Source organism: Protopterus annectens, chromosome 1.part0 (assembly GCF_019279795.1).
Source record: "Protopterus annectens isolate FY-2018-M chromosome 1.part0, PAN1.0, whole genome shotgun sequence".
NCBI lineage: Eukaryota > Metazoa > Chordata > Ceratodontiformes > Protopteridae > Protopterus > Protopterus annectens.
In genome coordinates this window covers 1,965,703,520-1,965,730,029 of record NC_056725.1, presented here as the reverse complement: position 1 = coordinate 1,965,730,029, position 26,510 = coordinate 1,965,703,520, and positions in this window count along the sequence as shown.

The following is a 26,510-nucleotide window of genomic DNA, read 5'->3' as shown; positions in this document are numbered from 1 at the left end:
TGTCCAGCAGGGCACCACATAGGCAGATGTCCCAGTGTGCTCATGGTAGGGCCGCTGGACATCATGCTCCTGGCAGAGGCGACATAGCTGGTACCAGCAGGCACATGTTTGAGGCTGTCGTGGTGGCACAGGGACGTATGGAACATTACACCAGACAGGGCCTGAGGCTGCAGAGGGCTGCCCTCACATCTGTAAGCAACAACATCTATGAACTGCCTGGTGACATCCGTGATCATACCAAGCTATTGGTTAGATGGCATGGTGAGACGATGGCCCTCATTGGCCGTGATGTGTCCATGCATGAATGAATGATGAGGGTGCGGTGATGGCCACGTGGATGTAGGCCAGCAACACCAACAGCTGGCAGTCAAACGTGGACATGCTAGGACACCCATGGGCTCCCATAGTGGCAGTACCAGCCTGGCAGTGTGGGGGTGCTGTATAGATTACATCAAAGCAGGCCACTTGCACATGGTCCTGGTCAGTATCAGGAGGGGCCTGGTCCCAGTGGACATTTATCATCAGCAGGTGAGAGTAGCACATTGAGGCCTGTACCTGGATGTGCCCCTGGAACCCCTGGCAGGCACAGTCCACGTGTCCATGGCCAGAGGCAGTGAACTGTACACCCTGCCAGGTATGGCCTGCAGCTGTCCATAAACACCTGTGTAGGGCAGACACATAGCAGAACTGTGTGCATGCATACCCACGCACTATACAAATACACCTAGAACAACCCCATACCTACACACACCACAGCACCATGCCCAGCTCACCGCAGTACACCCCTCACCCACACACATGTTGTCAAATGTATGGCCCACCCTCAGCCTCTGGCAAACCAACATCACACCCTGTGCATATGATGATACCTGTGTACATCCCTGCCATCCACACCATCAATGCAGGGACAGGCTAATATGGTTCTGATGCACATGGTGAATGTACTACAGTGTACCACAGTACTGCAGTTTAACATGTACGACGTAAATTGTAATGCATATATGCATATATGGCAGGTAGTGTAGCTGCCCAGCAATGATGCATTATAGTTGTTAATAACACTGGTTGATTGTGGCCTCTATAATATTATCCATTTGTGTTGTAGGTGTACATGTCAGCAAAAGGATGCTCTGTGCATATGATGATACCTGTGCCACATCCTTGTCATCCATATCATCAATGCAGGGCCAAGCTAATATGGTTCTGATGTGCATTGTGGCTGCACTACAGTGTACCACAGTACTGCAGTGTAACATGTTACAAGGAGTAAAGTGTAATGCATATATGGCAGGTAGTGTAGCCATCCAACAATGATGCATTATAGCTGCTAGTAACACTGGTTGATTGTGGTTTCTATAATGTTATCCATTTGTGTTGTAGGTGTACGTGTGTCAGCACGAGGATGGTCTGCAGTCATATTCCACAACGGGATATGGCACTGGGGTGACACCAAGGCTGTGACATATCTGGGGTACAGTTGAACACATGTCACAGGTTAGTAAAACAGTTATTGCCTGTGCCACATGGATAGGTGACCCACTGAGGCATGTATACCCTGCAACCTGATGTAGACCCATCCACATACACGCACGCTGTTACTTGGCAACACTGGCACTAGACCCCTACCTAGCTATGTAGTGATACTGAAGTGTGTGGCTTACATTGCACACACCACACAGCATTTAGGGTGAGGTGTGTCCCAGGTTACATGTTAAATGCAGAACATCCCCAGACATGTACACTATGCTAATGGGTGATGTAATGGCTGTATATGAACAATACGTAGTGTGACATACCTTTGTATACACATTAAAAGACACAAAACAGGCAGACACAGATCCAAGATACCGGGGCCTATCGCTGCTAATAAATTTGACCGTGTGTCTAATGTGTTACAGGTAGGCTGCACGCAGCACATGCATAACTGGCCTGGATTGTGGTATCAGTTACCTGTATGGTTGATGGTGACAGTGGTAACTATAATGTGGTACATGGGACATATACCGGGTGTACCTTGGTGTAATGACAGTGTACACAGCACCCACATCCCCCAGTGGATATTGTACTCCATGAAACCCATGATGACACTCTGCCTTACCCACCATCACACATTGGCTGTGACTGTGATACAACCCATAGTATACCCCAACAGTGGTACTACAGGGATATGCATCTAATGCACATGCCTCATGCATAGTAGGGTGTTGCATTGTCATGCCTCACCTATGGGCAGCAACAACATTATTTGTACTATTGTGTGGCAATGGGTATTGTAATAGGAGTATGTTGCCTTGGAATGCTGTACCCTACAGATATACGGACATGCACAACTACACACACACATGCCAGAACACAATGGGTATCCCATGCCTATAAACCCATTTGTACAACACTGTTGTGCTGGTATTGTAAGGCTCATGTAGCCGGTATGGGGAGGAGCTTAACAGGGTACATGTAATGTCCCATACAGCAGCAGCCACAACTAACTATGGCAATGGGTGTTGTGTTGGTTGTGAAGGCCCTCATGGAATTCCCAAGTACAGGTGTGCTAACACACAGACACTGCTATACTCAGTCATGCACATGTACACATGTGTCAGTACAAGGGTGCATCGCTGCAAGTGGTCATACCTGTGTACCTAGCTATTGTCCAAGGAGAGATGGGTTGTATAGGGTTTGTGCGTACAATGGTATCCTGCCATCTGCCAGGTAGCAGCAGGCAATCTATTGACAGACACTACTGTGGTGACCCTCAGGGTGAGAATGACATGCATCAGCCAATCCTCCAGGTGCCTCCTATACATGGCCACTGAGGTGATCAAGATGACATGTATGCAACATGCATTACAACACATGGTTAGTGCATGTAATGGAGAACTGTACCCAAGCATGTTCTCTTGACTGTAGTAGTGTAGTGGAGGTACCCGTGGCATGTGCTGCATACAGGGTGACATCTCCTATATGTGCCAGTTCTTACACAGCTGGGCAGACATGTCAGTGTCAATCAAGCTTAGGTTGCCTGTACATATCCCAGCTGGATACCTGCCATCTACACATCTGTACAGGGACTGACAGTCATCAGCTTGACAAGTAGCTATGCAGTAGGATGAGTGTGTTGACAGATAGACTTTGACAACAATATGTATGCCATAACTATGAGTCAGAAGCCCTCACTAACATGTGCTGTACAGACGGTAGTGTACAGTTGCATTCCACATGTCGGATCATTACCCAGTAAGAGGTATATACTATGACACAGCTCACACACCAGGGATACAACAGAGAGGCCTCAGTACCCAGCTATGCCTGCAGGTGTGCCTGTTGTCAGTACTACATTTAGCACTCTACTCTTGCTTGGGGAAGCACTGTCAGTGGTAGTACTGCCATGACACTACATGCCAGTGTGACAGCATGTACCCTGGGCTACTACCCCTGTATGTAATACATTCACATGATTAACAGTGCTGTACAGGCCTCATATATGTCTGTGTCCCACACATGGCACTCACACCCCTTGCAACTGTAATGACAGCACATAGGCACATATATTGTACATGACATTACATATACTTATTACAGATGTCATTACCCTGCTATGCTATCAGAATGGATGGTGTGACCTGGTTACCAGGGCTAATCAATACTTAGCAGGTATCAACATTGCTCCAATATAACAGCTAAGCTGCTTTGTGTGCTGGTAAGTGAATCCTACACTGTGTAAGTGGCTGTACATTTACCAGTAGCTTAGCACAGCTTAGCTTTGTGCAAACCCGCACAAACTCCCTTAAAGCTGCTCAAAACTGCCTTAACCACTCTGTATCTGACAGCCCTTGTTCTGCCCAGCAACAAAATGAACAGCCCTTGTAGATGTTGAACCCAAGACCCTGTACACTACAGTCAAAACACTTAACCACTACACCATGACCACTGTGAAGACAGCTGTTGTTTTACCAATATAGCTGTCAATACACATATTGAGTACTACTGAACAATTGCCTTTACTTCCAAAATTGTGTAGTCCTTCTTATTAATATGACTGTTGCATCACATATGTTGCTTTATAATAATGTACATATAGCAGATACATACGGTGAGATACATCTGGGAGGGTATACACAACTGTGAGGTTTACACATGACAAGAATATGGTTATATACATATAATAGGTCAATATATGTCTACATGTACATACACATGTATACTCATACATATGTCTGTATACACATCTGCATAGTGCAACATACATATGCCCATGTGTACATCTCTTCGTATGTACACGCACACACACACACACACATATATATATATATATATATATATATATATATATATATATATATATATATGCATATGTGTGTGTGTGCGTATATATATATATATATATATATATATATATATATATATATATATATACATATATGTATATATACATATATGTATATATAGCTATACATGTATGCACATCCTATGTGTACAGATATGCCTAGTTATGTTGGTATATATGTAGATATCTATAACTATATGTGCATACATATCTATTCTGATACACCTACCACTGTCAATATATATGCAGATATCCATACGTATATGTGCATATGTATCTCTATCTGTATATGTGTAGACATATATTGCTCTGTATATGTATATATCTGAGTGTTTATATGTATATATATATATATATATATATATATATATATATATATATACATATATGTACATATACATATCCATCTATGTCGATATGTATATGTGTAAATATCTATATAGATATATGGATAATTATATATACATATTTGTTCACCATATGTCCTGAACATAGAGTGGAGCCCTACCTCAGCCCCAATAATCCTAACCTCTTAGTGCAAGGGGATGTCAGGTATGTATTGCAGGTATATTTGTAGGCTATTGCTACTGTAATAAGGATTGTCTTCACAGACATATCGACATACATAGATGGATATGTATATGTACATATATGTATATATATATATATATATATATATATATATATATGCCATGTCAGACTCTAAGCCGGTCACAAGCGGTGTCCCACAGGGCTCAGTCCTGGGCCCCCTCTTGTTCGGCATTTATTTTTCTGAAGTGCAGGCAAACATAGGGGGATTGTGGCTGACAAAATTTGCAGATGACTGCAAACTGGGCACCATAATTGACACTCCATCAGACACAGACATCCTCCAGAAAGGTCTCATAGAAATGGATAACTGGTGCCAGAGCCATGGCCTTAAGCTAAATGCCAAAAAATGTATAGTCATACCCTTTGGGAAAAACAAGGTAACCCCTAATTACCACATAGGTGGTAATCCATTAAACACGGAAGAAGTTATCAGGGACCTGGGGACCCAAGTTGACAGTAACCTCTCTTTTGACACTCACATTGCCAAAGTGGTTAGGAAGACCTTCTACATTGCCCACCTGATCATGAAGGGATTCACATCCAGATCAGGAGAGGTCATTGTACCCTTGTACTCTTCACTTATCAGACCAATGATTGAGTACAACGCCCCATTCGGAATGTACCTTACCCGACACCTGCAGCAGTTGGAAAGACCCCAAAAGTTCCTCACCAAAAGGATAAAGGGGCTCAAACATATGTCATACGATGCCCGACTGAAGAAACTCCAGCTCTATTCAGTCGCATACCGTCTGCTCAGAGGTGATCTGTGCCTGACATACAAGGCCATGTCCAACCCGGAATTAATGGACGTACTCCACCTCAAAAAATCCAAATCCACCAGAGCCACGAAAGCAAGAGACTTAAACCTCAACACGGATATAAATAGGACGTGCTGGAGGGACAGATTCATCACCCAGAGACTCCCTACACTATGGAACAGAATCCCAGTCCATGTGAGGCAGAGCCCCTCACTGACTCTGTTCAAGAGAAATCTTGACGAGTGGATGGGAGATCATAGGTTTACCCCGGGAATCATCTCTGTATCACTGCTGGACAGAGGCACAGCAAACTAATGGGTGTAGTATTCTCATCCTAAGGGGTGGTGAAAGCCACACACACTCTGGCTAGACTTATAAATGCCCTAGGGCAGATAGCCTAGTATGAACCTATGAACCTAAGACATGGTATGTGTGGGAGGTCACATCTGCTTTTAACTTGTGCGTCACTGGCTACTGATAGACATCCTAAGGACATCATAGTACAGTACCACTGCTAGCACAGTAATGCTCCTGTGGACTACAGCAGAGATATGGCCAATATATGTGGACAGTCTGACTCAATCTGGACAGTCCAGAGGTATACACATAACCCCTTGGTGCAAGACATGTGGACCAAGCCCAACAATGTGGATGTTAACAGCCATGTAGCTGGGTATATCACGCAACTACTGGTATACATTTGCCCCCATAGGGTATGCATTCACACACCACTGTCTGTCCTGACACATAATAACCACTGGTACAGAGGTGCCATGGCCCATACTACCCACTAGTTAGTGACATACATTTGTACAGCATCCCACTGCTTTTTTTCTGACATGCATGACTATTATGGTGGCCCGGCAGCAGTACATCTGGCAAGTATCTGGACATGACATCTCACTGGGTAAGTACACTAAGCTGCTAGGCATGTAACAAAACATGGTGCAGGCTACAGGCAGACTGGCTCAGCACTGGCCTACATTTCCTATGTGGGAATGCACATGTACCTGCATATATAGCAGGCTCTACAGGCATGTCACAGCACAGAGTAACAGACACTTGTGTGAAAGTGCATAACCACAACCAATGTGAACACAGCTACAGCCACATATGGTAAGCTAGTATAATATTAGAGTAGATGGACTATCTGTTCAACACTATCCTCATATGTGCTACTCACACACTAATCCTACATATACTGGGCCGCTACACAGTGTGGTCTGATGCCTGTCTGTGGTATGGGACATGTGTGTGCTTGGCCCTGCAAACATGTAAGCCAAAAGGGTAACATACAGTAGAGCAGCATGTAACATCAGATAGAACAGGACCAAGAACAATGAAATCTACTACAGTTTGTACACAGGCCAAGGTACATATTAACAATACACACACTGTCAATAATCACCATAAGTACACAGACCTCAGTATTGTACACACAATCACAGAATGTCCAGGTTATGTCATCAAATATAACCCCTACTATACATAACATGTGTAGCAGTCTGATATCTCACTGGCTTCTTATCAGATATGATATCAATAAATATGGTGTACAGCACATATGCACCTCTTACTGCATGACATATGTACAATGGTTGACAGAGTTGTTGCTGGAGGCACAAACACAGGGCCAATATTGACATGTTGCTGTGATAACCTCATAAATTTATTGTTGTAACAGGGTTTGATGCAGCATATGTCCTATGAGGGATATGGAGTCAGTAACTCTCATGGCTGTCACCATCTACTGATTGCAATCCTCACACTACCTTCTGCAGTTCACAGATAGGTGCTCTGTGGATAACACAAGAAACAAAAGGCACCACACACTGCCCAGTCTGCAGATGACCCTACAGATGGGGGTTTCCTCATAAACATAGCACTGACATGACATGTATTAAAACATGCAGGACAGGCATATCCACACACACTCCCTGTTAAACCAATATTACTTTAAATACAGTATAGCAGCACTTACAGTCTGTAGTTATGTCAGGCACATCCTCCTTCTGTGTGTTGGCCTGTTTCTACAGTGTATGTTGTTAGAGATAAATCCCCAATCCATCTGTGATGCTGTTTGCCAAACAACAGATCTAGTTCCTGCTCACAGTGAATGAAAAGGTCCAATACCAACATGATGTTCCTAGATATTGGAGTGTGTCTCCATGCAATTGGCTATGGGAATGTTACCACAGCTGTTCCACGTGCAGTCAGCTAGAGGAGGGCTGCAATTCATGCATAGGCCATCAGCTGATCATGAGCATCACTTACAGTACATTTGCTGCTGCCTAAGCAGAGCAGGTGTAAGTCTCCATATCCACCAGAGACGGAGTGAGAGAGGCAGACAGAAGCAAAGATAAGTCAGGGAGGGGTGGGAGAGTAAAACTTAAGCATGTTTGTGTCAGACAACTACCAGTACAGGGTATAAAACCCCTGACTGACTATGTTTTGCTATCATATGTCCATGCAGTTATTGGATGTACCACATATGTTTCATGTTGAGGAGCCCTCCAAACGTATGTGTGATGGTGAGTGACATCTGCAACAGTGATATGGTAGCTATACAGTAGGTGTAGTACACATGCCTGTCCGCATGAACAGGTGTCAGCATCAACACAGCCGCACTCTCACAGGGACTCACACACATTGACACACTTGGCAGGGTCAGGAATACAACTCATCACTAGTTTGATTGCCACAACGCAGTACTGTGTAGGTATCACATGGATCACAGGGGTAATACGGAGGTTATATGGGCAAAGGGTATGTGGAGGTGTCTGACGTCAGACAGCATCCTTCAGTATGGAAATGGGGGTTGTAGTGTGCGTGAATGTGGTCATAGGCATCATACACCACACACGCAGACACAGTGTGCCAGTACTGACATGCATGAGTGCATTGCTTCATGGGTATGTAGTAGTCGACTGTGCCAGATGGCTATACAAGGATAGGTGATGGGTATACCTTTGTATCAGGCCACATGACAATGGTCTTCAGTGTAGCTCAGGGGTGTAGTGTCTACATTTGCCCACACAGGTGGGTACTGTATTCGCTGTCCAGTGACCTGGGTAACTATTGCGTGTGGCATTGATGTGCTTTGCTTGCCATGTTTGTGTTCCTTAGTCCATGAAATGGATGGTGTCTAAGATGTGCACATCTCCCACATGCATGTATAGTGACATGTGGAACTGTATCTGGGGTGTCGGGCCCATGTTGTGTACACAGATTGTTATAATCAGATGTGCCAGTCCTGGCCACATGTGGCGCGAAATATTAATGGACAGCAGGTTGACCCTGCAGCTACATTGATAGCAAGATACAGGTATTTCCTGGTGTCAGTGTCATCTGTCCATACAGGGCATGTGTTTCAGGCATGGTATGTCCTTTGTGGGTCACATTTGATAGCACCACAGGTGTTGCAGGTGTCCAGTGGGGAACATAGGGAAGGTGCATTGCCTGCATGTACATGCCTATTGAACTGATGGACAGGGTGCCATGCCGTCTGTAGCCCACTGCAATCCCACCATGGTTACTATCAGTGAGCAATATGCAGGGTACTACCAACATAGCGGTTGTTGCCAAGGCAAGTGTGTGTGTGTATGAGACATGGGTGGAGAGTGTTCTCTGGGTAATACATGGGTGGCTAACTTTGTTCGCTTGGCCTTGATATCACATGTAGGGGTATGGATTTGCACCCCAGCCTCTCGGCTATTTCACATCTGTTATCCCTGTCTGGTGGACATTGTGACATATACTAGACCACCATATAAGAAATTTGCAAAACACGCTCCACAATGAGTCCAGTTGTTACACACTCACAGCTACCTCCACACAGGATACAAATGATAAACACAGACATACACACACACACACACACACACACACACACCTGCCATGTCTGGGATTAGAACTGCTACCTAACTAGTTTATTACACTACAGCACTACACAGTTATAGGATGCGCCATGGAGATTACTGGAGTACCCCTTCCCCAAAGTTGTATTTCACAGTGAATGACATCAGCAGGATTGCCAAAGTAGGGGCATTTGAATTCTAGTGAGTGTGACTAGCCTAAAAAGCATTGCTCCCTACACAGACAGGGACACACAAACACACATATGCACATACACACAGTTGAAATCCTACCTAACTAGTTTATCACAGTATAGAAGTATGCAGTTATAGGACACACCATGGAGATTACTGGGCTACACATTTCCCAAAGGTGTATTTCACAGTGAATGACATCAGCAGCCTTGTCAAAGTAGAGCATTTGAATTGTAGTGAGTGTGACTAGCCTAAAAAGCATTGCTCTTTACACAGACAGAGACACATACACACTCGCCATATCTGGATTCAGAACTCTTATCTAACTAGTTCATCACACAACAGCAGTATGCAGTTATAGGATGTGCCATGGAGATTACTGGGCTATACCTTTCTCAAAGGTGTAATTCAAAGTGAATCACCTCAGCAGGGTTGTCATAATAGGGCTATGGGGAGGGCAGTGTGTGTACATGGGCCATAACCCATTCATCTAGCGGTTGATACACCACATGTGGGCACACGCAGACCTATATTCCATAGGTACGTGTATTCAGCTGCTAGATGACTACTTTCTTGTACAGTGATGTTGCACAGCTAGCACTTGCACTAGATAGTCTGTAATGCTGATGGATGCCGAGGGCTAATGTCTACAGTGAGTGACATTTACACCTCATGTGGTTCTAGCCATTTGGTTGTGTGCTGGGTGGGACAGGCCTCAAAATGGATGCCTCCTTGTCACAATCACTCTCTTCCACACATATATGTATGTCTAATTTTGCCTTATTATAGTGTGTTGCCCTTGGATATATGTCTGTATTACTATCCACTGTGTGTGAAATGCATGAGTGGTGCATACTGAGGAGTGCATGCACTAACATCTGCAACTGCCAGATATGTATGGTCCACTGTTGTTTGCAGACATGGACTTCATTTGTTTAAGTGTGTGAGCATGCCCAGTATGACCTTTCAGTATGTTGGCTGACATTGCCTTCATGTGAGCATGCCCAGTATGCCCTTCTGTATTGAATGTGTGGATTGATTCCAGGTAGTTTGTACTCCAGTGCAGACCTTTGTGTTGTACACCTACAGGTAGCAAACTGTTTCTGCAGAGTATCCGTCGATCATTTGGCAATATGGGGACAAACTGTGCAGGGGATAGTGTGTACTGTAGGTGATTGTATCTGTGCTGCATGGTACTGCTGTTAGCAGAGATATTCAGACATGTGTACTGTTGTATGCTGTGATGTTTTCTGTCCACGTGTACTGGCAGGTGGAAATTCTTGCTCACAGTGATGTCTTGGGGGACAAGGGTGACTGCAGCTGTCTCCAGTATTGTGGGCAGATGCCTACATATTCATGGTAAGTTATGCCATTCTGGAGGGGGAGCTGCAGATACTTGCTGCTGGGTCTGTGTATCTGGTTCAGCACCTTGGTGCAGTGCTGGCAGAGGATTCCCATATGTGTACATCCATCAACATGACAGTATGGCCTTATCTTGCTGTGGCAATACCTCACAGCTGTACAGATTCACACAGGTTACCCAGAGGCAGGGGCCATGAGTCAGGACATTATCCCTATTGTGGTGTATGAGCAGGTATGTAGCCACGCATTTATGTGTTTGTAGCTAGGGATTGTTGTGCACACAGCTTTGTGTCGGACCTTGCACATTCCATGCTGCCCATGCTCTTACCCCCTCTGTGATTCTATCATCTTCCATACATTATGCATACATTCTCTGATACTTTCCTTAAGGTTATCACCCATCACAGCCGTGTGTTGGTGTTGGTCCACAGTTCATGCAATGGGACATGGTGCACATGTTACTGTGGTATGTCTGCATGGCCTTACATATGGTTTATGTGGAGTGTGTTATGTTGTTATTTGGGTGTCCATGACATAACATGCATTGGCAGTACGTGTGAGACATGGGCCTTTGGCAGAGGCCTGTGGGCCATTAGGTGTTGCTGCGGGCCAAATGTGGCATGCCATTGCATTCTATCAGTCCTACAGTCTCAGACCATTATACAGTATATTCCCCTGGGGTGACAGGGTAGGTGTGCTAGGTGTTCATGCCAATAAGTTCTATCAGTCTTGACCAGGTGGTGTGGATGCTGGCAGGGTGCTACTTACAGCTAGGGACACACCTGCATGGGGACACCTGCACTGCATGCTGCATTCCTTCGCTATTGTCATATACAGGTGGGGCCATATTGTACCCATTCCCCACAGCAGGGCTATGGCCAGAGAGGTACCTGTGGGTGGTGTTTGTGTGAGCTGGGTGCACATGTGCTATGGAAACTACTTACATCTGACACACAGATATGCATGGAGCATTGCAGTTATGCTGGCATGTGCAGGTACATCAGCTGTTTCCCAATACATCAGTCCTACCTCCTTTGTGATCTGCACGTGTTCGGGCAGACAACACCGGTATCCCTTACTACAGGACCAGATAATGTGATGCATACCTGTATGTACAATTCCAAGGGTGTCTCCATTTCACAGTGACACAATATATACTGTATGTCAGGGGTACTTTCCCCTGTGTACTGCTTATATAGCTAGCCCAACAGCCATGCCATGTCAGTCTGTCAGATGGTGACACATATTACCACCATACATTTACAATGGCTTACTGCTAGCATGTGTTATACTGGTTGGAATTGTCTTTGGCACTGCAGTTGTGAGGACTTGTCCCTGTCATCAGCAGTAATGGGCAATGGCCACCAGGTCTTACCTCAACATGCATACATACTGACTACTCTCACACAATATGAAACACACAACAACCTAACAGACGCATACCTGCATATTGTGCAAGTGCTATAACCTATCCTGCTACCTTGGCCACCCTTGGGCATCTGTGCTCCACTGTTATTATACCTACACATACATGTTACTACATTTCTACATAGGATTGTTGGGGGGGCACACTTGACTGTTATGACATGTGTACATCGGATGGGGGGGCACACCAGACCATTACTACATTTCTAAATAGGTCTGGGGGGCACACCTGACTGTTACTACATTTCTAAGTTGGGTTGGGGGGAGCACACCTGACTGTTTCTACATTCCTACACAGCATTGGAGAAGGGGGAACACCTGACTGTTACTACATTTCTACACAGGATTGGGGGTGCACACCTAATTATTTCTACACTTCTTCACAGGATTGTACACCTGACTGTTTCTACAATTCTACACAGGATTGGGGGAGCACACCTGACTGTTTCTACATTTCTACACTGGATTGCTGGGGCATACCTGACTGTTTCTACATTTCTACATAGGATGGGGTGGCACACCTGAAACTTGTACACATTTGCTATGACTGTACTGGTATGTCAAGTACTCCATTTTGTTCTGTATTCTAACCTATCATGCTGACTAGAGGCATATCAGTGTACTACAGGTCTTAGCTTTGATTGACCCACATATTAGTTTCTGACTTCCTACCCTTCAGAACTAACATCCCACTGCCTGACTTGTGGTAGTCTGTCTGTGTAGGCCTGGGGGGGAGGTTTACCCATAGGCATCATTCAGAGGCCATAGCACAGCCTTTGTTTGTGTTTGTCTACACCTGTCCTGCTGGCTGAGACTGTTGTTGGGTATGTAACCCTCCCTGACTGGAATGTGTGAGTCATATGGACACACATGTAGCCCAGCACATTTCCTGCAGTGGGTTTTGTTGCCCTGTGTAGTACTGGCTACTATGGTGATACCAGTATTTGTTACAGATCTCATGGTGCCACTATAGGTGTCTACTATATGCTGGCATACCGTTCAGCTACCCATTTCCCTTGCATGCTCACATCCATACCACAGATAAAGGTAACAACACATTCTACTCCACTCAGCAATTGGTAGGTTGAGTGACTTACCTTGTGGGTGTCCCAGTATTGAGGGTGGTGCTGCAGGGCTGCCTATGTCGGATGCACATAGTATACTCCCTACACATGGCTGACCACAGGTGGTGTCATGTTTGGCATCCCTTTTACTGTATGTGCGAGGCAGAGATAGGTGTCATTCCCTGGGTCCCTCCTGCACCAGTGTATGTGCTATTTGTTGCCTCTTTGTCAAGGCCAAGGCATAGTGGGCATGCCTCCTTCTGCCTACTGTGGCAGGGTCAGGTGGTTCCTCCTCTGTGTCACTCTGTGCCTTTACAGGCCTTGGCAATGGTGGGGGCTGTTTGGCCCTGTCCCATGCTGTTCCTGCTGCAGCTGTTTCCACAGTATCATATTGTGTAACATGGCACATATGATGACAATTTGGGTATATGTAGCTGGTGAGTATTGCAAGGCTCCACCTGATGTGTCCAGGAACTGGAACCATGACTTGAGCATCCCAAACACATGCTCTATTATAATTCTAGTCTGTGTGTTTGCCTCATTATGGAGTTCTTGTTCAGTTGTGTGCATTTCTGATGGGTGTCATCAGCCACGGCTCCAGTGTGTAACCAGCATCCCCCACTAGGTGACTGTAAAGGATGTCCCCATTGGCAAAACTCTGGTACAGCTATGTCAGATGCCAGATGTGGGAATCGTGATAGCTTCCAGGGCAGCCAGCACACACATTCATTATTATGCCCCAGGCATCGTACAAGACCTGGCAGTTGATGGAGGGGATGCCCTTGCGGTTGATGTAGACCCTACCCCCACTCACCGGGTGGTGCTTTGATCCATATATGCATGCAGTCTATACCACCCACTACCTCCAGGTATTCTGCTATTTGGTGGAACAGTTGCATATTGCTGGCCAACGCTTCAAGGGTGTTGGGTAAATATACGTGCTCACAGGCATGTGCTGACATGGCATCCCAAAACTGGTGAAGTACCCTGGATGCTGATGCCTGTGAGATCCCCATCATATCCCCAGTTGGCCTTTGGAAGGTACCTGTAGCTAGTATTCTTAGGCCTACACATACCTTGGTATCCACTGGGATGGGTTCCCCTCTGTTAGTTCTGTGTGTCAGGCGTGGCCAGCACAGCTCAACACTTTGCTGTAAGAGGTCCTTGTCCACCCTATAGTGGTCCACTATCTCCAGTTCATGTAGCCCTTGGTAGATTACCCTGAGTCTGTACACACTTCTCTGTCTCCTCACTGTGGGTTGGTCGATAGCACTCACATCCTCACCACCCTCAGCCTCTTCCACATGTTGTTGTATGATAACTATTGCAGTCCCTATCATTTTGTTGTTTTGTTTGTTAAAACTTCCCCGCTTGTATACACCTATGGTGTAGAGTATGGGAAAAACCAGAGGGAAAGGTGTTTGCATGGTTGGTAGTGGTGTTCTGGGGTGGGCTGGTCTGCTGCCTGTGTAATTGGCTGATTCTGATACATTTCACCTGTCAGCTAAGCTAGTTCTCATAGATTACCTTCCTACTGCTGTTTTCCCTTCCCATTGCCTTCCTGTTTAAGCCCAGGGGTGGGCCACGCAAACACAGTGCTCAAATGTGCACAGAGTTGCTATTTCCTAGTTTACTTTTTTTTCCTTTAAAACCCAGTGGGCGGCATGTACACCCACTTAGGCAATGTAAAGAGTGCTAGGCAGCCTCAGACACACACCCTCGCTTAGCTGTGCTAAGTTAGGAGCAAACCCGGGCCACAGGGCTCCAATCCGCTTACAGTATGCCTGACACACAAACACCCTATAATGTCAGCTAACAACTAGGCTTGCACCAAGCTATTCCTGCTCTTACACTGTTGGGAGCTGCCTAGCATGTAGGGAATATCTGGGATTCACTGTCATTCCCCTCATTTGCATAGGATTTCATGCTAATGCATAGTTACATGTCCCATACTGAGCCTCCCCCCTTAGTAACCACTATTCATTGGCCATGTTGTATTCTACCTGCCATTGAGTATAATGGCAGAATAGTGATTTTGGTTAGAATGCTTATTTGATGTATTTTTTCTTAATTTCCCCCCGATCCCATTTGCGCACCTCTGCCCTATGCTTAAACAACCAAGATCGGCTAAAAAAAATAAAAGTTGATTTTTTTTTTTGCAAGTGTTTTCCATGCCAATGACCTTATAGATGGCCATTGGCATGCTTTATACATGATATCCACCCTTTATTTGGAGCTGTCATGGCTCCGTTTTGTAATTTGCAGAAATGTACTCCGTTATTGGCAGAGTACATTTCTGCAGATTACACTAGTCCTGCACGGCCGGTTTCCAGTTTCCTGGATTGCAAATTCACCTCATTTGCATGGATTTATCCTGAAAATGGGGTAATTTGCATACAGGGGCTGGGTCCGTGCAGGACTAGTGCAGGAGCGCTCATGCACGCCCCTACAGGTTATTCCTGGATTGCACGGCAGACATATTGCCTGCTGGAGCTCCTGCACTAGTCCTGCACATCGTGCAGGGCTTGCAGTATCTGGGGGATTATTAATTTGTCTAGTCGCCATTCACGTGTTCCAGTGGAAAGCCTGGGATAGCTACAGAGTGATGTAGACTTCAGAAATATCCACAGAGAATAAATAAGATTGTGTAACACTGAACTCATGCTCATAATTGTTGAAATGCCGAAATTCACAGATATATCTCAAGACATATTTGTGTATAACTACAGTTCATAGAAATGCATACAAACTAGCCTAATTTGCATACAATACATATAAATTGCTCTGAATATTTGCCAATAAGTTGATCATCACTATATTAATTCAAGAATAGCCAAGACTGGCAGCAAATGTATTAGGATACCACAGGCCTACTAAAGTAAGGAAAACATGTTAAAAAATATTATTATTTTATAAGAAACACTTAAAAATATTTCAATACTGATTTAAGGTTCATCTGTAATGAACTTAGATGCATGCTGTGCATGTTATGATAGCATTGTCAGACGGGTACATTTCTGTTATTTGAAGCTGCATTTCATGACTTCAGCAGTAGAATTGATTAGTGATTACAGAAAATGATCATTACAGAAGTGTAATTGCTGATTTTGCATACATGGGTAAAAATGCAATAACTTACTACAGAGATTTTATGGTGCTAAGGACATGAACAAGCATGTGTGATGAAACTGTTTTATTAATGACAGTGAGGAAAAAAGCAGCATTAGCAGTACATGACAATGTCAGAAGATAGGGCAAGGATGTTTTTTTGCAACTAAAATTATTACATTCATAACCTGAACAAACTGTTTTTTTTACATGGCTATATTCTGATATCTGTTAGGTTGTTATATTGGTTTGTGTTAAGTAACAGTTTAGTGGGTGGCAGGAATAGTTATCTTGGCCAGTGTTTTGTAATTTAAGATGTGATAACATCCAAGCATTGCTGTCACATTTTCTGGCTGTAGCCCTTTTTTTTTCTTTTCTTTTGTTTGTTTTCTTTTTTTTCACATGTAATACTGACGGAGAATAAGGGATCAAAGTACAGAAAGGATAACTTCGCCATAAGGAAAATTATCATGTGACATTAACTGAATATAATTCAGAGGCCCCACTGTAGTGGTACAGGAAATTGCATTCTGTCTGACCATGCTTCTAGCATGTGCCATCATATCATTTACCCTGACTATGACAAAGAAGATGGTGTAACAGGAATAATTAAAGGTGGTGTGGACACTGCTCTATCTAACCAGTGGCTAAAGCAGCAGCAACAATTATCTGCTCATGAAAATTGGTTTAAAAGTAGTAACACGCAGTTATATAGAGAGAAATGAAAGCTGACAAGGTTGTGTCTTCATGGTAGCACTTAGTACTTATGGGAAACTTCTTTATGGTAAAGAGGGGTTCAGACAAGCCAAGAGGAACAAGGTCTGGAGTCGAATTATTGTTGAAATCAGTGCAGCTGGAGGCAGAAACCAAGCACTGGCACAGTGCAAGAAAAGGGTAAATGATATGATGGCACATGCTAAAGCATGGTCAGACAGAATGCAATTTCCTGTACCACTACAGTGGGGCCTCTGAATTTTGTTCAGTTAATGTCATATGATAAATACATTCTGTCCATCCATGGGGATGACTATGACACAGAAGATGATGTAACAGGAATAATTAGAGGTGGTGTGGACACTGCTCTATCTAACCAATGGCTACAGCAGCAGCAACAACAATTATCTGCTCATGAAAATTGGTTTAAAAATAGTAACACACAGTTATATAGAGAGAAATGAATGCTGACAAGGTATGACTTAATTAAACATGTCATGATTCATTATTATTAGATGACACTGAAAATGAAGGCAATGTGCATGGCAAGTGTCCCACTCATCCCCTTGTAAGGATGCTTTTCTTATATTCTGCTGCATTATATTTATTAATGTTTTCAAATAATTTTTACAGAGTCAGCAATAAAAAACAAGCAGTTCAGCTATGCAAATAAATTTGGATGATGTCAGCAGCAGAATGGGTGTTGCTGCTGATGATGGTGGTAACATGGTTATTTTTATGAGGCAGCCTGAGGGAAGTGGCAGGCAATTCCCAAGTATAATGGCAGGCTCTCTCACCAACAACATGTTAGCATCTCTGTAGAAAGTGATAGTGCCACTCAAATGTGAGCACAACTTGACATTCCATATATTGTTGTACCAGAGGAGAACCCCACACCCGTAGTCCACTTTCTCCAAACCCAGGGGAACACTTTGAGTATGATGGCAGATGCTCAGAGGCAACAGTGCCCACAGTGACATGTTAATAAAGAGGACCCAGGCACAAGAAGTTTGTTAGAGCTATCTCAGGAAACATGTAAAGCATTAGCTGCCCAACAGGAAATGTGCTGTGACAGTCTTAGGGCTCAGAGCACTACCACAGAGAGGCAGAGTCTCCCAGGGTATGTGTTAGGATTTCCAGCACTACTTCAAAATGGCAAAGAGCAAGGATAAGGCTATGGTCACATTGTTGCATAGTATGGTGGCACACAAAGCATTACTGGCCACCTCCTTTCATAATCTAGTTAGGAAATACCAGAGTAGAGCTGGAGTCAGTTTGCCAGGGGCAGACGATAGGGTACTGCAAAGACATATGGGGAAATCACATGATACTACCATTGCTTCTCAAGATAGTAATGTCACTAGTCAAAGTCAACAATCACAGCACATTTCACATGGTCCATTTCAGCAGTCATCTATACCTAGCAGAATCTCACATTGGAGATGACATTCATGGTCATTCAGTAGTATTGTATCAGTGACAGCAGGTTCATCTGCATCAAGTAGGTCATGACATCAGACTAACTCATCTTATAGTAGTCATGGTAGCTCCTTCTCCAAATCAGTTGCACCATCACCTGGCCTATCAATAGGAGATGTCTATGACTCATTTGATCTTGAACAACTGTGAATTAATTTTGCTGACACAGATTTCTGTTTATTTGAAATGAGGGTTTGGGAGAAAGGTTGCTTGTACATATATATATATATATATATATATATATATATATATATATATATATATATATATATATATATATATATATATATATATATATATATATATATATATATATATATATATATATATATATATATATATATATATATATATATATATATATATATATATATATATATATATATATGTATATATATATATATATATATGTATGTATATATATATATATATATATATATATATATATATATATATATATATATATATATATATATAAAATGGGTCTACTTTGATTCACTGAAAACTCATTTCACTGAATTTCAAAAACACTCACACCAAATTGCTGAAAGCTCATATCACTGAAAACTCATTTCACTAAATCACATTTCACTGAATGTAAGTACTGTTGGACAAATAAAATGTATATGCCCGTTTCCCCATTGTAGTGCAATCCTGAAGTTAGTATATATAGTTAGAGGGGTGTGGGGGCATAGCCCCCCAAATTGCAGGGTGTGGGGGTGTAGCGCCCACCTACTTTTGGTTTTATATTAGCTTTCAGTGAAATGAGATTCATAAATATAAAAGCTAAGTAGGTGGGGGACTATGCCCCCACACCACCCAATGTGGAAAGTTGTGCCCCCCCACCCCTCTAACTATATATACTAACTCCAGGATTACACTACAGTGGGGAAAAGGGTATATACATTTTATTTGCCCAACAGTACTTACATTCAGTGAAATGTGATTCAGTGAAATGAGTTTTCAGTGATTTGAGCTTTCAGCGATTTGGTGTGAGTGTTTTGAAATTCAGTGAAATGAGTTTTCAGTGAGTGAAAGTTGTCCCATGTATGTGTACACATTTCATCCCTGTAAAATTAGTAGGTACAGCATCAATGAACCTTTGACAAAAAAACAATACTACGTGGATTGCCATTCCTATAGGTGGCAGGCACTTAGATTATCAAAATACTAATGAACAGCCATTTTCAGGTGAAATATATAATAAACAAATTATGGATTAAAATAAGTATCCTTTCATGTAACCCTGCACTGTTGCCATTACACCCTCCCTGCTGCACAAATGATGACATTTTCTGAAGTCTGAATTTATTGTGTATGACATTATAAAATTAATCGGATGTGCAGTACAAGAGAATAAATTAAGAAGAAATGGCATATATAAATAAAAGCATTACCTCGTGAAGTATTTCATTATTATCAGTATTCCTTACTTTTGTATTCTTAAGTAAACATTAAAGCAAAAAATATCCATTAAAGGAGACAAAATGTTAATTATTTTTTATCTGATGCCTTTCAACATCACTGAACAAGAATCAGTGAGCACAAAGGCATGTCGACAACATAAGTATTATTGAAACAGATAATAAAAAAAAAATACAGCGACAGAAAATGTCAGATGAACAGTGAAAGCAGGGACTATGCATCACACAACATAGCCCACACAGCATAGCCCACAAATATCACTGCACAGATCAATTATACTCTATATGTTTTTTACAAGAAAAGAAACATTAACTTGCATGTTATGGCCAATAGGTCTAGACAAGACACCGCATCTTTATCTGCAAAGCCACATGCTGTGCATGAGCCTGCCATGTGGGGTCCTTTAATACTGCTGCCAGTTGTTCATCTTTAGTCATACTGTAACTAGAACTGGGAGCTTCAGTGAAAACATGTGTTACTTCACTGGCAGTCCTGTGAATGGTCATGTTATGTAGAATGCAACATGCAGTAACTATCCTGTACACAGCAGCTGGGTCATATGAAGGGCAACCCCAGACTCATCTAGACACCTGAAATGGCTCTCTAGGAGTCCAAAGACTCTCAGAATGACAATATAGTACTGAGACAGGGATGTGTTGCATGTCTTCTCTGCATTTCTACTTGTATTTCTCACTGGAAACATGGGGAACAGAAAAAATAGTATGCAGCAATACACTTTAATGTAAATAACTGCTTAAATACCATATACATAACAAACATATATTTTCCACTTCCTATAAAGATGACCACTGGGCATTCCACCATACAGGAAGACACAGCAGAGTGAGCTAATGTGCCAGATATAGAATTCATGTTTATTGCCAGGATACTGCACAGAGATGTTGGTGATGCACCCCTATGCATCACACCCTACCTGGCAATTGATAGAATGGCAGCCCATCCTTTTGTAGCACCACCGACCCTAATTGCAACACTGGTGCAAGCTGTTGCACCAACAAGAGCCTCTGGAAAATATGACAGTCCATAAAAGATGTTTTGGCTTGGTGTTGAGGTGACATTGGAAAATAAATGTACTGATCCACACATGCCAAGAGTACATCCAGGAACTGCTGCAGTATCCTGAAGGCAGAAGGTTGTTAGATCCCTTATGTGTCCCCAGTCTGTCTCTGGAAGGTTCCCATAGCAAGTATAGTGAGTGCTATACATACTTTGGCATCTACGGGAAGAAAAAGCTCACACACTCCTTTAGTGTCCCATGGAACTCATATATGCCTTCTAAGGACTCTTATAATGCCCCTATCCTCTCTGAGCCTATTCATGATTTCCTGATTAACAAAGTTATGAGTAATCCTTTGCTTATATTTTTGCCTTCTTGGCTGGTGAGCACTGCTGGGTGCAAACGGTTTTGGCCCAGCCAAGACCAGCAGCTCAGACTTAGAAATAGCAAAGCTTGCAGCAATTGATAGAAATTTTGCCAGCTGCATCTATGATACATTTGCCAATCCTTCTCTTTATACACCACATCTGTGGCCAGCACAGAAATGCGGGAAATATGACTATAAATTGCAAATGGTGAAAAACATACTTTTATTTATTTATGTATTTATTTATTTAACATTTGTCCGACTGGACACGGGTCCATTTTCAGCAGAGGCCCGGGGAGAAAAGCTCCAACAATATGAAAAACAAACATTATACCACAAGAAAATTACAGATTACAGGTCAACAATGAAAGTACACATTGCAAATATAAATAACTGAAAGAGATGACACCTTAGCAATTTTTACAAAATTTGTACATCAAAGAGTATATGGTATTATACAAACTAGACTAGCATATATATTAGAAAACACAGTATGATATTTTAATATCTTACTTCATTAGTACAAGAAGAGTTACATCACTCCTCATTTCCATCTCATCATTTGCACATTTGCATAAGCACATTTGAGGTCATCGCGCGTTGGCGTGAATGGCCTCTATGAATCATAGATCAGCTGCATTCCTTGATGCACAGCTCAGACAGCCTAAGCACATTTGCCTAAATGACTATAACTACCAGCCAAAGTTTAGACTGACATGGTTTGGTGGTATGACAACACATTGATAATTTGTACAGAAAAAATATGAGTACCCTTAAGTTTATATACTGAATATGTACTGGAGATAATGTACCAATTTTATGAGACACAAACAACCCCAACTTTTTTTTCTGGAACTTCTAGACAGAAAGATATTGATAGATAGATAGATAGATAGATAGATAGATAGATAGATAGATAGATAGATAGATAGACACAGAGATAGAAAGAAATATGTAGATACAGATAGATATAGGTATAGAAATATAAAAATATATAGTTATATCAGATATTTACTAATGCTAAGTAGGTAGAATTATGTCCCAAAGATGTCACAAGGCAACAAGGAAAAGGTGATTATTTTGAAGTGATCCAAAGCTGTTTTGTTTTTTTTATAATGGGTCTTATGCTTCATTGCATTAGGCTTACATCTGTAGTATTACTATTAAAGTTGTGTTCAGAAAGGTATATACTTATATTTCTCAAGGTGGAATTAATGCAACTAAAATGATTTTAGTATTCCTTGAATTTAACTGAATATACTTAACACAGGAAGCACAAGTCTCATTTATAATGATTGCACATGTAGTTTAAACATGAGCACACAATATGCGCTCAATCTTAGGAAATAGTTCAACAAATACTGCCAGTTGGAGTCTTATAAAAGCTATGTGGCAGCAAAGTATTCCGTAGTTCAGAATTTCTTACTGTTAGTTACACATAGTTGCCCTAATCCCTGCAGTTAAGAATTCAGAAATAATATGCCTGGTTAAATCTTAGGAACATGCTAAATTATATCAGCATAGAAATGTTACAGTAATCTGCTCTACACAACAATTATTTATAACCTCATTTACAATCCTATTTAAATTCATACTTTCATTATCTGATAGTCCAAATAACAAAGAAATGATACAGAAACATAATTAAGAAGAGCCTTACTTCATTAACTGAAATCAGTTTGTAAGAAGATGAAAAGAATTGGAAACATCAGTCAGAGTCATACTTCTTTATAATCACAAACCATGTTTCTGACTAAACAAATGATCTCATTGACTTTTGCTCTAAGCAATAAGCTGCTCTAGCAATAGAGAATTACAGTACTTAAGAAACAGATAATTTAAATCTTTCAGGAACATGGAATGCTTGCTTACTGACAGTAGAATATGTTTAGTTGATAAATGTGAAAAGGCATATGCAACACAAAGGGTGAAATAACGTGCCTCTAGCATGCTTAATTAGGACAATTTCAATAACTTGATGACTAGGAAAAACAAATGATTGTACTGTGAAAATGTATTTAGTAAATGAGTTACATATCTAATCAAAATGATACATAGTGATTCTCAAAAATGATTTATAATAAAAAATGACAATGCAAGTCAGTACACAAAATGACTATGCACATATCTCTTCTAGTCATAGGTGACCTGTTTATAACATTCATACACATAAATATATTATCATAATTTTGCAGTGAAAAAAATATATGCTACACGGTGTGATTCAAGGCAGGAAACAATCTCTGTATTAAATTAGTAAATTGATATGTTCGCTACCTTTGCCCATATCTTAACTGAAGAAGGGAACATTTTTTTTCAGAAATGTATACATTTAAAACATGACAAAGATCCATGAGTTAACATTTTCCTATCATCTATCTAAAACATGCATTCTTAATCTGTTTTGTAAAACATTCCATACTAATGTTATAAAAAAATATCTATGGAAAAGTGCAAAAGTAAATTAAGCTTTATAAATAAATAAATAAATAAATAAAGCTTTCAGGCTTGCATACAACTGTTTTATATTGTGATGGCTCATTAAGTGATGAAATTGAAAAACCTTTACCTGACGGCACCACTTTCATAATGCAGCAATGTTATACTGCTGCTAAAATAATCTTATATTGTTGCAATGATTTTTTTATCTCATACTATGTAAATGACATTCTATTTTTAAGTAAAACAGCACTAAAAATGAACATTTTTATTTTGTAATTTGCAAACTAAATTTCTAAGTTATGTGTATCAATTGCTTCCTATATTTTTGTATATTTAGTGATATATATAACATGCCCTTAATTTATATAGCAATACTGTCTAGTAAAACACAATCAATGAATCTAAAATAATTCAATCAGAAAGAAAAAATGTAAAAGATTAGCAGAAGAAAGATGTCATGATTGTTGCATAAAACAGCAAGGCACAGGCACAAAGGCTGGTGTTCATACTCATTACACAAAAGCATAACGATTATCAGTGTTGTCTGTGAATATGTGCAGCAAAGGTGCAATTCATAGAAAGCACATATGGTAATGTCTAATGGTCACAGATGAGCATAGCCACATTGTCATCAAGAGGGTCTTTGACCCCTTAAAGGGTTGTTTTAGGTGCATGAATGAGTCTAGAGGTCCCCTTTGGTACAACCCAGCTACTGTATGCAGAACATTTACTTGCTTGTGTGGTGGTGAAATGACCGATGTTGTCACTGCAGCTTCCATGTCCAGTTCTACTAGGACTAATGGTGACCAGCCAGCAGCAGTTGTAAGGGAACCCATGCTGCAGGCTTGTGTACAGCTTATGGCTGTGCAGGTAAAGAGGCACATCTAGTCTAGAACTGGACTATGACATTCAGGTTATTGTTTCCTTTCTTTAAAAAAAAGACACACACACACACTATATATTATTAATGCATGCAATGATATCTTTGGGCTATCCTTTCTGATGCATGGTTGACTGTCAGTGTTCATCTGATATTTCTTTTTATCTTTAAATAATTATTTTTGTACTTCAGAACAGCGACTCATATTATTGTTTGTAAATGTCACACCTGAGTGCTCACTGGCAGCTGTTCAGTGATATTGTAAGGCATCATTTAATTAATCATCACAATCTTAACTGTTTTGTACAATACAGGTGATGTACGTAAGTGTGCATGTACTGAATGTCCTTAAGTGTGAACAGTTACTAAAAAAATGTTACTTCACTATTTAACTTGAGTTTATACCTTGCAATTAAATGAAAATGTATCATTTTTATGTTATGCAAGATTTCCACATTTTGAACTTTGTTACCTGTTAAATTTCTGCACTTCAGATAATTTCATCTTGTCATATACAATAATTTGTGGTCTCAGAGACAAAATAAATCTTCATTTATGCTGTGGTAAGGTTGGAATGGCAGTGTCACTTCCTACAGAGTTACTAATTTAGTGCGGTGTGAGACCCTGCCATTAAACTTGGGGACTGAATGCTACTTTCCTCAGGATGCTTCTTCAATATAATTATGTTATCATCAGCAGCTTCAACAACTATTCTGCTGCTGATATCCTCTAGATTTATTGCTATAGCGGAACTTTTTACTTTTGTTACTAACCCTGTAAAACATCATTTAAAAATATTGCCAATAAAGAAGTTATTTTTTTTAAACTAACCTTCCTGAGCAGACATGTTGCAGCTGCAGAGGTGGGTAATAGCTAGTGTCCGCGCAACCTCTGATTATTCCAGTGTCATAATTTTCTGTGTCACAGTCATCCCCACAAATGGAGAGGAAGTATTCCTCATCTTTTGTTCAAGGGATAAGTGCTAGACCCCCCACACACACACACACACACACACACACACACTACTGGTACTGCTGATTTCATTCTGCCTCACCTTGGCTCTGGCACATCCTTCCATATCGTTTGCCCTCTTATTGCACTGTGTTAATTTGTGGTTCCTTCCACATGACAACTTGATTCCAAGCCTATGCCCCTGAGATTGTTTGGGACTCTCTTTCTAAAAAAAGATGTTTCCCACACGTCGTAGAGGGCTGCCAAGAGAATGTGGTTATCCTCATAGCTGAAGTGATCTTGTCTGTGCCTTGATACTTGATTTTTCATCATTAATGCATCTAAAACAATATGCCACATTTGAATACAAAACAGTTTTGATGTAATCATCAGTCAAACAGCACAAGGAAAACATGCTTACCATTGTCGCAAAAATAAATAAATAAGCATCTGACACAAAACCCATAATTTGATACATGTGCAGAGTCTCAGTCCAGGCAAGTAAGGTTGCGTTTAATGTTTGCACTATCAGCGAGACAAAACAGTTTGTTAA